Here is a 13,126-nt window from a genome sequence, read left to right as displayed (position 1 = left end):
GGAGTTGTGTAGATCCTTGAAAGAAAAACTTCATGTATTTCAAGGACTAAAAATTGTCAAACTTGGTCTAAAACTGTAATAGAATTAACAAGAATGAATTCAACGAGATAAAATCTGTTTTTAAAGAATTCACTTGAAAAGCCAGTGTAAAGGTATGTTAGCCATTTAGGATATAATTAAATGTAAGATCAAGGGTAAGGAAAGTGGAATGCAGTGTAACATTCAGAATGTTTAGATATTGACATAGTTTATCATACGAAATTATGCATCAGTTGCATAATCCGGTTCATGTCCTTGACTTCTTGCCGAAAATATATATTGTTTTAATTACGAATGTCACGAGCAACACGAGTGCTGTTACTTTCAAAACAACAAAATATATAAGATAAGAGAGAAAGAGATAGATAGAGGGCTGGCGGGCTGGCGGGCTGGCTGACTGGATGGCTGGCTGGCTCGCTAGATAGATGGATAGATGTATGGATGGATGGATGGATGGATGATTTAATAGATAGATAGATAGATAGATAGATAGATAGATAGATAGGTAGGTAGGTAGGTAAGTAGGTAGGTATGCAGGCAGGCAAGTAGATAGGCAGGTAGGTAGGTAGGTAGGTAGGTATGCAGGCAGGCAAGTAGATAGGCAGGTAGACAGACATACAGAAAGACAGATAGACAGGCATGCATGCAGGCAGGCAGACAGACAGACAGACAGACAGACAAGCAGACAGAGAGACAGACAGACAGACAGGCAGGCAGGCAGGCAGGCTGACAGACAGGCAGACAGACAGAGAGGCAGGCAGGCAGGCAGGCAGAAAGGCAGGAAGGCAGACAGACAGGCAGGCAGGCAGACAGACAGACAGACAAGCAGACAGAGAGACACAGACAGACAGACAACCAGGCAGGCAGGCAGGCAGACTGACAGACATGCAGGCAGGCAGGCAGGCAGGTAGAAAGGCAGGCAGGCAGGCAGGCAAGCTAGCAGGCAGGCAGTCAGACATTGGTTGAATGATAAAAACATTGCAGTTTTCGACATCTCGATCCCACAACTTTTTTTATTTCCTGGATTTAAATCGTTCCATGGAGGAAAAAACGATGGCATGGATCATCCAAAATGATGAATTGAAGGGAGACAATATTCGTCGTGTGTCAGTTCTTTGCAGATCTTAAGAGAGGTTCTAACTGATGATAACTGTATGTTGACAATGTTTCCGTGGCATAGGTAAACTAGTTGAGTTTCGGTAATATAAATATAACAACATAGTGATCAGTTTTTAATGTAATCATAAAAAGACAGGATCTGTTTAGCTAAACGTTAGGTCCAAGGTCAGCAAAAGTTTCCTTCATTTTTTCTTCAGAATTTCGCAGAGGCTCAATTAAGTTGTATAGCCTTATATAAGATCAACAAACTTTATATTTAAATAAACATGTTCATTGAAAATGAAAAGTACAGAGTTTGATTATCACCCTTTTACCGCAATACAATAAAAATGAACTTAGCAGTACAATTACATCAAAGTGTAAGTTTGTTTTTCCTCTGTCATTCAAAATATGTAATGTAAAAGGAATTTACACCCCAATATGATTACTAAAAAAAGAATTCAATGTTTAACGAAATAATAAAACCGTAATTGATGCAACCATATCAAAGTTCATAAAACTAAAATGTAAAACACTACATAATAACGGTTGTAATTTGTATATTGTATATTGTGTATACTTTTTATATGACAAAAGCATCTTATCAATATTCGTAAATAACAAAAACATTTATCTATTTGTCTATATTAATGCACTGAATCTGCCATTTTATTACTTAATTGTATATATCCAACGAAACAAATAAGAATAAGAATATTTTTTTCTATTAAAAGACTTCTGAAAAATCGATCCTTCTCGTTATTTTAAATGTGTTTTTCAAATTATGATGTACAAACATCGACACAGTTTTGAACCAGACGGAGATTTAAAATCGTTTATATTGTATCATGTTTATCATAACTAACTACATCTTAATATATAAAACTTTATACAAGATTGTTCTTGTATTGTACTAAAACTCTAAATTTGCCATCAATAGTTACTAAAATAATCATGTATAAACAAAAGAACAGTATATGCTGTATAGTTGTGTTGATTGAAATTTTTTGTCCTTTGAATTCGACATTTTGATTTGTTTTTATTTTACCTTTTTTCTTTTACATCAAATATCAAGGCAAATTCAAAAAGAATAAAGAAAAAAGAACAGTATTATTTTCTATTTTGAAAGAGGACTAAATGCTTTACTTCATTATTATTAGTAAGATTGATTAACAACCATTTTGATATGTTTTGTCTTCTATTCTTATTTTACAAACACTGAACATGATATCACAAATCAAGGAGAAATGAGAAACATCAAAGCTTACCAAAAATCAGTTATATTTCCTAAGCAGAATAAACAGTCGAACCAAAGCAAAGCAAAGTTTTTCACTTAGACGTCTTGATTGTTAGTGAATGCTATCAAAGTTCTTTCTGTTTCTTGTCTGATGTCCATTTCTGGGTTTGGATTAAAACATGTGTGCCATAATAATAACTTAGACTGTTGGAAACAAAATATAAGGCAACCTGGTATTTTACAGTTTGAAAGATGCCAATCTACTGATATACTTCGACGATTGTTTCGTATAAGTATGCTAGAATGTGTAATAGAATGTATGGTGACGTCACATTGTACGGGAATAAATAATAGACATTTGTGGCTGATGTGTGACATACTTGGGGATACAAAAGATATGACTGCTGAAATGAACTGCGTGTGCAGTGCAATCAAAACATAGGACAAGGTAAGCTTAAATAATTTCAGATACCTATTTATTCGTTTTTTTTTTTTCTCTATTCTGCCAAATTAATGTAGTAAGTGGAACAACATCACTGTTAATACAAAGAATAAAACTACATACATGTACATTGAGAACAAGATTAAAGAAATATTAAATGTTTTAGAACGTTATATTACATAATATGAAACAGTGTCTATGATTCGAGTTGAAAATTTATTGTTTTGATTGTTATAAACATCAGGACGGGGTGTCACCGGTTAAGCAGGATCTGCTTATAGCTAATAAAAGTAAAATAACAAAAAAAACAAACCGAACTCCAAAGAAAAATAAAATCGGAAAGTCCCTTATCAAATGGTAAAATCAAAAGCTCAAACACATCAGCAGCGGTTATCTTCCCCGGAATTCTATCGCATTATTTTTGTTCAGTCTTTGGTGTCTTGTGTAGTGAGCAGTTGTCTCGTTTTTGTTTTTATATTTTGGATTTCTTTATCCGACAACATATTATCATTTTGATTTATGTCCTGAGTGTTAAGGATGTTCGTTACTCTGTTTCAAAATAACAAGCTTTTTAAAAGATAGTTGTTCATTAAAAGTATACGAATAAAGGAACTAAAAAAGCAGAAAAAATTGAAGGGTTCATGTGGTTGTTTTCGAGGTATAATCCATTGAAAATTTGGCGGAAAATGATTCTCTCTAGATGTTTGATTCATTTAACATTGGCTCCTTTTTTCTTTCAAAAGCAATACAAAAATAACAAGGATTTTATAAGATTTTCAAATAAGGTTTTTTAAAGTATATGTAATAAGATTATGAATGAAAAGTAGCGGGCAAAATGTTTAATGGCTCTACATAAATAAAACTAGAGGATTCTGAATATTTGGCAAAAATATCAAAAACAAGAGGAGCGAATATCCTTAGGTGTATTGAAGTGGAAGCATATACTTTGGTATTAAGTTATCTAGAAGAATGCAAAATAATATATTCAGTTCTGCTACAGTTTTTTTATTTTTTTTTATTCGTTAGTTTAAGTTCACACATTTTCCTTTGATAGACAGACTCAGCGTTTATACGAAATGTTCTTTTCGAAGTTCGAATATCGTATCAGTATGCAACTTTAAAAAGTTTGTTTGTATAACAATCGGTATTTCTTTTACGTATAATTTGCAAAGTCACGTTACAAGCATGACATATACCGTAACATGATTTTTTTTTTATCTTTTGTTGATAACATAATCTTGTTTTCTTACCATTATCCGAAACGGAATATTTGTAAAGTGGAATATAGTAATATCTTTTGTTGATAACATAATTTTGTTTTCTTACCATTATCCGATACGGAATATTTGTAAATTGAATATAGTAATATCTTTTGTTGATAACATAATCTTGTTTTCTTACCATTATCCGATACGTAATATTTGTAAAGTGGAATATAGTAATATCTTTTGTAGATAACATAATCTTGTTTTCTTACCACTATCCGATACGGAATAAATGTAAAGTGGAATATAGTAAATATGTTCATGCTGGACATTAATCCATTTAACATCTGTCACTTGACGTTTGGAGTATGAAATGGGCTTTGGCATGGGCTTTTACTGTTGATTTTTTATGTTTCCAAAGGCTTGAAATAAAAGTTGCACATAATGTTGTCCTTTGACGAATCATTAAACGAATTGCTAGACTTGTTTGGAAGCTGAGGGTTAAACAATAATGATTATTATGTTATTCACAAATGCCGTATTTCATGAGTTAAAGTTAATTGTTTCATATAAATAGAATTACGGATTCTAAATTTAAAGTTCGTGAAGTTAAAATGATTGATTTGATGTTTTTTTTATTTAGGTCAATAACTATGGAAAATACAAAAAAAAAAATTATTTAACATGTTTTTCATCAATCACTTTGAACCAAAGGAGAGTATTAAGTCAATACAAAATACATCATCTCTCGGTCGGTATAAACATAAACAATAGACGAACATCTCCTGTTTTTGGATGCTGGATACCAACACTTGACAACAATCAGTAATAGGAACGATATATAACCGTCTCGTCCACATAGTAATCTTCAAACCTACTGAAGTCCAGTATATGCATTAATATCAATGACAAATGTGATGATTTATTCTTATTTGTCAGCATTTACATACCCTCAGGCCAATTGCATGAAGTTTTTAATATTTTAGTTGATACATTACTCTCACTTAAATCTATGTCTTACGAACCTCATTACCAGGTTCATTGTATTGACACAAAATATGATCTCACAGATTTAACACAGGAGTAACGACTTAAATGAGCACTACATGCTACGTTTACCAATGCGATGTCTCAAAATGAAAATTATTGCAAGAGATATAGTTCCATATAGTTTTTATTTTGTATGCTATGCGCCGATAATTACATTATTGTAATTAACATGCTTAAGCTTCTGGTATTAAAAAAGGAAGGAGGTTAATTTTAGAGTCAACGTAATTACAAATAATGAATGCATAAATTCAATTATCGAAATATATTCAACACTTGACAGAAAAAACACTGATACATTACAATTCGTCGGATACTTTTTGAATATTTAAAATATTTAATTTTCTTTTATTAGTTATTCTATAGTATTGATATGTTTTTTGTTTAATACATTAAGTAACTGTTTTCTCATTGACGCAGGGCCTCGGTGACCAAGTGGTCTAAGTAGTCGAACTTCTGTATCACTAGCCTGGTAACGTAATTGACTAGGATTGTCAGTATTCCTACAGAAGGTCGGTGGTTCTCTCCGGGCACTCAAACTTCCTCCACCAACAAAAACTGACCACCTCGAAATAGCACAATAGTTCTGAAAGTGGCGTTAAACACCAATCAATCAATCAATCAATTCTCTTGACTCTCACTCTGCAGAATATCTGTGTGTATATTAATAAGAACACATCAAAAACGGTAATGCGCGTCCGTTTCTAGATAGCACAATTGATAACTTTTCAGACACTCTGTGTTTATGTTAAAGTTGTTTCATCGGGAACGCTCAAAACCAAATATTTGAAAGTCAACATATATAAGAACCGAAACAGTTGAAGAGTTTTATCAGTAGATGACATACAAATAATAGCCATATCAATCCAAGGTCGAATTTGCCATTGAAATCATTGAATAAGTCATATTGGTTCCTGTGTGTTTTAAAAGTGCATTACCAAAGGAAAGAGATGATATGATTTTCTGGTTTTAATTCAAAGACACAAAATTATATAACATGTTTTCTTCGAACGATGCTTATTTTACTATTATTAATTGCGCATGCTTTGTCTTTTGTAATCCAAGGTTGCGGATAATCTAAACATAGTTTTGATTGAATAATAATTGATTGATTGATAAGTATCTTACGCCAATTTCAACAGTATTGGGTATTTCGTGGCGGTCAGTTTGTATTGGTTGAGGAAGCTGTGGTGTCTGGAGAAAACCATCGATCGTTGGCATCGACAAGAAAACTGACAATCCTTGTCAAATAAGATTGGAGTCAGAGCACTCTTGTCACGTAAGGGTTTCGAACTCACAACCTCGTTGTTTACAGGCTAGTGATACAGTAGTTGACCAACTTATGACCAATCCACCACAAAGCCACCGATTGATTAAGGAAGGTAATTACCTGTTAACCCCAATATCATGTGCATCATTATTTAACTATGATTAAATGGCAATGAAACATTACAGGGCATGGCAGGTGAGTGGGAATATCATGCCTGTATAAATGGAGAGAAATGTTTTTTCGACGGTAAACATCGGAAATGTGAACCTGCATGTAAGTATCATATCTTCCAGTAAATATTTAAAAAAAAGGTTATGTATAACTAAACAAATACATGATAAATTTATGAAACCTTACACGATCTTTTTTATTGAAACAGGTGTGACAAATCGTCTTTACGTCAAAGTGTACAGAAGCTGATATAATTCCTATTCATTCTTGGCATTTTTGACCCTGCATTATTTTTTTTTTTATTAAAGTCAGGTACAACATTCAAAATCTACAGCATGTCACGAAAGTTTCACTTTTTTTTAAAAACCTAATATATGTGTATGATGGCGAACCTGTGAGAGATCGTGTATTAGTATTCTTTTAAATCAGAAAAGAACTTGGACATATGCATAGCACTGCCTCGATTTGATTTAGTTTGTTTGAGAAATGTCAATATTCTAATAGAAATTAAATTTAAACATGCCTAATAATATATAAATGATATTGCATTAAAACACGTATGTACTGACTACCGTTGATAAATTCTTCTGGAAAAAACAATGTAATGATACTTAGCATGCTTAGGGACGATGTTTGAAAGCATGAGATATAAAGGTTATGGTGTGGATTCATAATGAAAATGTTTTCACTTTCTAGAAAAAAAAATAAAAAAATTCCGTGCATATCTAGTTTTTTTTCGTGCTTGAGTTATCTCTAAACTCACAAGTTTAATATTTATTAAACGAGCCTTTACATATTGTTGTCATTCAAAACACGCCAATAATATGTTTCCCTTGAAATATAGTATTCAAAGCAAGTGAATTGATACCTTGCCTAAGATGTAAATGGTGAGGTAACATGTATCACCTCAAACGGATTAACATATCTGTTTTAATGAACAATCTTTTTTTTGTTAATTATTTTTATTATCATTAACGAGTTGTCTTGTTTGATTTATCTAAAAATTAACCGTTACACGATTTCAGAGATATCTTCGCGAGAAAGACTGTTTCCTATCAAAAGATGGGACGAACTAAAGACACTGATGCAGTATATTGATAACAGTGTAATGCCTATAGTACTGTTTTATCTTATACACTTGTTAAAATTGTAGTATTAGTATAGCAATGTTTATACTAATCTTTACAACTTTATATTAAGTCTGTGTGCACAGTCCATATGCCAAAAATGCAGTCAGTGCTGAGAGATTTGGTACATATAGAAACATTGGAGCCGCAGTTAGATTCAAATGTGAACATGATTATGAGATTAAGGGGCAACCATACTCAGAATGTCTGCCTTCAATGCAGTGGGAAAACTGGTTTTCATGCGTGGAGAAAGGTAAATTGTAATGTTATGGTATAGAACCACTAATTTAGGCATGGTCGGAAAGAACATACAAGAAAGTAGTAAATATTCTGAACAAAATAGTACCTACGCATAGCTGTATCTTTGTCAATAGGTGAAATATTTTGGTATTAAATGAAAGATTGGGGACTTGGGATCAATGTAGAACCCTTGTTGAAAGTTTATTTTGAATAATAAAGAAGTATATAAAATTGTAATAGGAGGGCACATTTGTCCTGTTGTTCAGGTAAGAAATACCGGTTTTTGTACTATCCAACTTCCGGGAACCAGTACGCTCTAATATGCAATTAAAAGTTTGTTGAATTTTTCGCCACAATTCAGGATAAGGTATACATGGTATAGTTTTGACATGAAATGACTGCCACTTTATTTGAATTTAAGACAAAGTAGCCATTAATGCTTGAAATTGCAGAATTTAACATAGAAAGCAATGGGCTATGAATTAATGGTTTCATACCTTATGTGTAGAGAAATGTAAAATTGTTATAGTATGTGTGGAGAAAGATATGAATGTAATGTTATGTGTGGAGAAAGGTAAAATTGTAAAGAAAATCTATTTAGGTTAAATATTTGAAATACTAACAATAACGCACTTAGGGGCCAATAAATATTGATACTAATAAGCATATACAACGAGGAGAAATATCAATGCATATGAAAATCAACAAAACATAAATACAGAACATTTTTAAAAAAAGTTAGTATCATAAACAATTGAAAGGTCCTACATTTACTGAATCAACAGAACATGCACTACTTTTGAACACGAAGTGTTTTTGATGGTTTGATTTGGATTGAATTTGTCGTAATGTTTAGGGGACATTTGTGGTTTGCGGAGGATCTGAGATATACTTGTTAAGGTATTAACAAAGAACAGTAAGGAGAGCGACATATTGTGTAGTCATTCGTCAATTGTTGAAGACGTGTGGTTGCTTTTAATTTTCCGCCATAAGTTCTCGTTAAGACAAAATGGCCGCAAGTCGATGTTAATCTTCACATGAAAATAACTTCAATCATCGAACAACTTACACAATTGATATTCAATCCATAATACTTCGCAATGTCTTCTTTACTTTTCATTTCTCATAAAATCCTCCTAGGAATGCTGTTATACAACGATTTCAAGTACATTACAGTCAAATTGTCCCATATGTCACGGATTTCACGTTCTATATCTTTGGTATTGTTTATGTTTTGAGCACGTTTCTAAAGTTCCCTTTTTTTATCGCCACCAACAGTTCTCAATAATATTGATGAGCTGGCCTATTCATGGTTTTAAAACCCGTTCTCTACGATACCCCTGAACAGATAGAGCCCAATGGACGTGGGCATTTTCATAGTGAAAAACGTAGTCTTCATTGGGAAAATGACAAACAACCACTGGCCACATCTTATTGACAATAATGACAATGGACAGAGATTTACGGCGATGTTTTTACACAACGGGAACATTTTCTCATGTCCCGGTCATGCAAAGATTGTTTTGGTCTGCTTGATCTCTGAATGTTTTCAATATCACCCCGATGTTCATACTTTAAAAAAAAACAGAAGACTATAATCTGTTTGATGCCTGTCAATTCGATAATACTACATCATTTAATGCAGTGAGGTGACTTTTCTTATCACATTTCAGTTGTTGTCTATTGTCACCAATTTTTTGTTGACAAAAACTACAGTTTGAATTCAGACGACTTTGACGTCATTACGCACTTGACACATGACAAGCACATGTTTTTCTTAAGGTCCATTGTCATCCCGGTTTGCCATGGAGTCGACGGAAAAATATGTTAACCTTTCCGTGACGTGACCGACATTGTTATTTTTAAGAATACTAATGGCGGAGTACTGTAGATCGGTATACAACAGAAACCGATACCTTACTTGTTCGAAAGCAAAAACCTGTCTCGTTCATTATTACTGGACTAAAAGATTTTCATATGGGTATACTTATAATAAATTTTAGGCAAACATTTAGTACGTTAGCCATACGTTTTGTCTAGATAAGATTCATCAATGGCGCTTAATCTGCTACACCATATAGTTGCAATGACATAATTGATGGTATAAATACTCTAACTATCCCTTCCTGGTAGATGAACGTGATGAACATTTTCAACTCTACTCCTTGACATAGACGCAGTCATGGTCATCGTCATTACACATTACCTACTGTTCATGATGTCTCTATTAATTACCTACTGCCATTTATCATGTTTATACAAAAACTGTTAGGTATTCATCACATGCGCACGAAGCTATTTTTATTCATTACCCCTTCCAAACTTCATTCTCTGTACAATTTATGTATGGAAACCACTGTTACAAACCCCTATTCAAACCAATGCAAACTTACAGATATCATGTCGGATATTTCCAGTCACAGACTCATGAGACTGTTCAAACCAGTCGGCATTCGAAAAGATGAAAAAGAGCAAAGATCCTTTCTGAAAAATTCCTTTGCCAACAGAGGTCTGGATGCCACGAACTTAGGCAATGTCCTTCAGTAAAATCCTCCCTATTTTAAAGATCAGTATACTACTATCATTTCTGATACCTATACCAATCCAATTGTAACTAAAATTTACAATTACTAACACGTGCTGCAAGATCTCAATATTGACGAGTTTAAGTCTAAACCTCCTAATTGCCCCTGTGCTAGTTCCCAATTCATATATAATCCGATTGCCACGTTATTATTGCTAACCTAAAAAGGCCCAAATGTTGCAAAACACCTGTCATACCCTCATGGCACATATGTTGTTGTCCCCGCAGATAAAGCCGCAAACAACATCGTTTTGGTGTATAAATCACATTGCATAAACTGCTTGATAGATGAATTAGGTATTGACAACTCACTTGGAAACTCAACATATACCCCCATGACACTTTTCAACCGAGGATGCAGAACTGGATCTTTCTTCACTGTATTGGATACCTGAATTTTTTGCGACTGACATACAAGTGTGAGGTTTAGCTAGCTATAAAACCCGGTTTAATCCACCATTTTCTACATAAGAAAATGCCTGTACCAAGTCAGGAATATGACAGTTGTTTTTCATTCGTTTGATGTGTTTGAGCTTTTGTTTTTGCCATTTGATAAGATACTTTTTGATTTGAATTTTCCTTAGAGCTCGGTATTTTGTTATATTACTTTCTACATTGGTATCCCTACAAACAACGTTATATTGCTTGGTCTTCAAAGTACTCCACGAAATTTCTTTCTAAATTATTAACATCAATTTTATCAGCAAGCAATGTCGGGTTTCACAGTTATTGTGAAACTAGCTATTCCATTGGGATGGTTACTTAAAAATCCCTTAGATCTAATAGAGTACATACAATCTTAGACTCTTTCATCTTGCAATAGTATTAAAACATTAACTTTTGGCTTTTCTTCAGTTTACACAAGCATTCCCCATTCCAAACTAAAAGAAAAATTGAAAGAGTTGATCCTGCTTTGTTTCATTAAAAAGAATGGCCAACGTAGATACAAGTATCTTGTCTTAGGGAGGAATAAATCGTACTTTGTTAAAAATCATAATGATTCCAATAAGAAATTCTCTGAAACTGACATTATCAAAATGCTAGATTTCTTGATAGACATATTTGTAACGTTTGGAGGACGTGTTTTTCAACAAACAATCGACATTCCCAAGGGAACCAACTGTACTCTTCTTTTTGACGACTTGTTTTTTATTCATATGAGGCTGACTTTATACAAGGGAACCTTATGAAGAAATAAAAGAAATTAGTAGTATCCTGAAACTTCAATTTCCACTACACAGATGATTTTCTCTTATTAAATAATTCGGAATTTGGAGACTATGTTCACCGCATCAATCCCACCAAACTTTAGATGAAGGCTACAGCAGATACAGTTAAGTCTACCTAATATATTGACTTACATCAAGAAATTGTTAATGAGGGTCGATTGAAAACAAAACTTTAAGACAAAAGAGATGATTTCAGCTTCCCAGTTGTGAACTTTCCATTTCTATGTAGCAACATTCCAGCAGCGCCTACATACTGTGTATATATATCTCCCTACAGTTGATACGATATTCGAGGGCTGATATTTTCTATCATCATTTCCTTGATAGAGAGTTGCTGCTCACAAGGAAGCTACTAAACCAAGAGTTCCAAATGGTGAAGTTGAAGTCACCCCTTCGTAAATTTACGGACGACATCGTGAGTTGTTTAAACGTTATGGAATATCTGTTTCATAGATGACGACGGAAAGGATCCAATTGAACTACAATCCGCTCCTTTCCCCGAATGTGACCTACGAAATTTACTAGAATTATAACCGGGTTTGTACTTACATGAGCAACATGACGGGTGCCATGTTGTTTGTCTTTTTCTTTTTTAGCCATGGCGTTGTCAGTTTATCTTCGACCCATGAGTTTGATTATCCCTTTGGTATCTTTCACCTCTCTTTTTTTTAAAACTCTAATCAGCTGGAAATAAAAAATTTGATATACATGCTGCTGGAATGTGCACAATATATAATTTTCTAGACTTACATCGTTCAGATTGTAAAATTATAGACATGAAAATAAGCCTATTTCAAACTTTATTCCTAGAAGGAGAGCTGTATCAACTATAATAAAATAAATTAAGATGTAACTTAAATATATCGATCAACAACAGTATTCTTCAAACATTGTCCAAATATATTTGTGACGAACCAGTAAACATCTGTATCACCTGCAAACAAAAGAAATAACATTCACAATATATTTAAACTGTTTACATACTGGCTATGAACGTGACTTAAGTTTATTCACTGTCCAGTTTGAAATAAAACACATACAATTCAACCAGCTCACAAAAGTTCTATAAACCTTAGAAGTAGTTTGATTGTTTTGTTTTTTTTTTTAAATTGTTTTTTTTACATTAAGAAAGTCTTTCAAGTTACTTTCATACAATACATGATAATAGGAGTCATAGGATTGACATTTCCTAACATAATCTAATCCTAACATTAACTGGTTGCAAAGGTAATCTACTGTAGGATTAAGATTACCTTTGATATACCCTCCGGACTTAAAACTTACATCATTTTAATCAAAACATTTTATTTCTATTGAGTTTCCAATACATCTGAAAATATAGCAGATCGATATTCACACAATAAACTATTTTCTGCAATTTCTTGGGGAAAAAAAACAGATATTCACACAATAGACTACTTTCTGTCAATTCTGTGG

The sequence above is a fragment of the Mytilus californianus genome, unplaced genomic scaffold (genome assembly GCF_021869535.1).
Source record: "Mytilus californianus isolate M0D057914Y unplaced genomic scaffold, xbMytCali1.0.p SCAF_9, whole genome shotgun sequence".
Taxonomy (NCBI): Eukaryota; Metazoa; Mollusca; class Bivalvia; order Mytilida; family Mytilidae; genus Mytilus; species Mytilus californianus.
The sequence above is the reverse complement of the archived record's forward strand: the minus strand, read 5'-3'. Positions refer to the sequence as shown.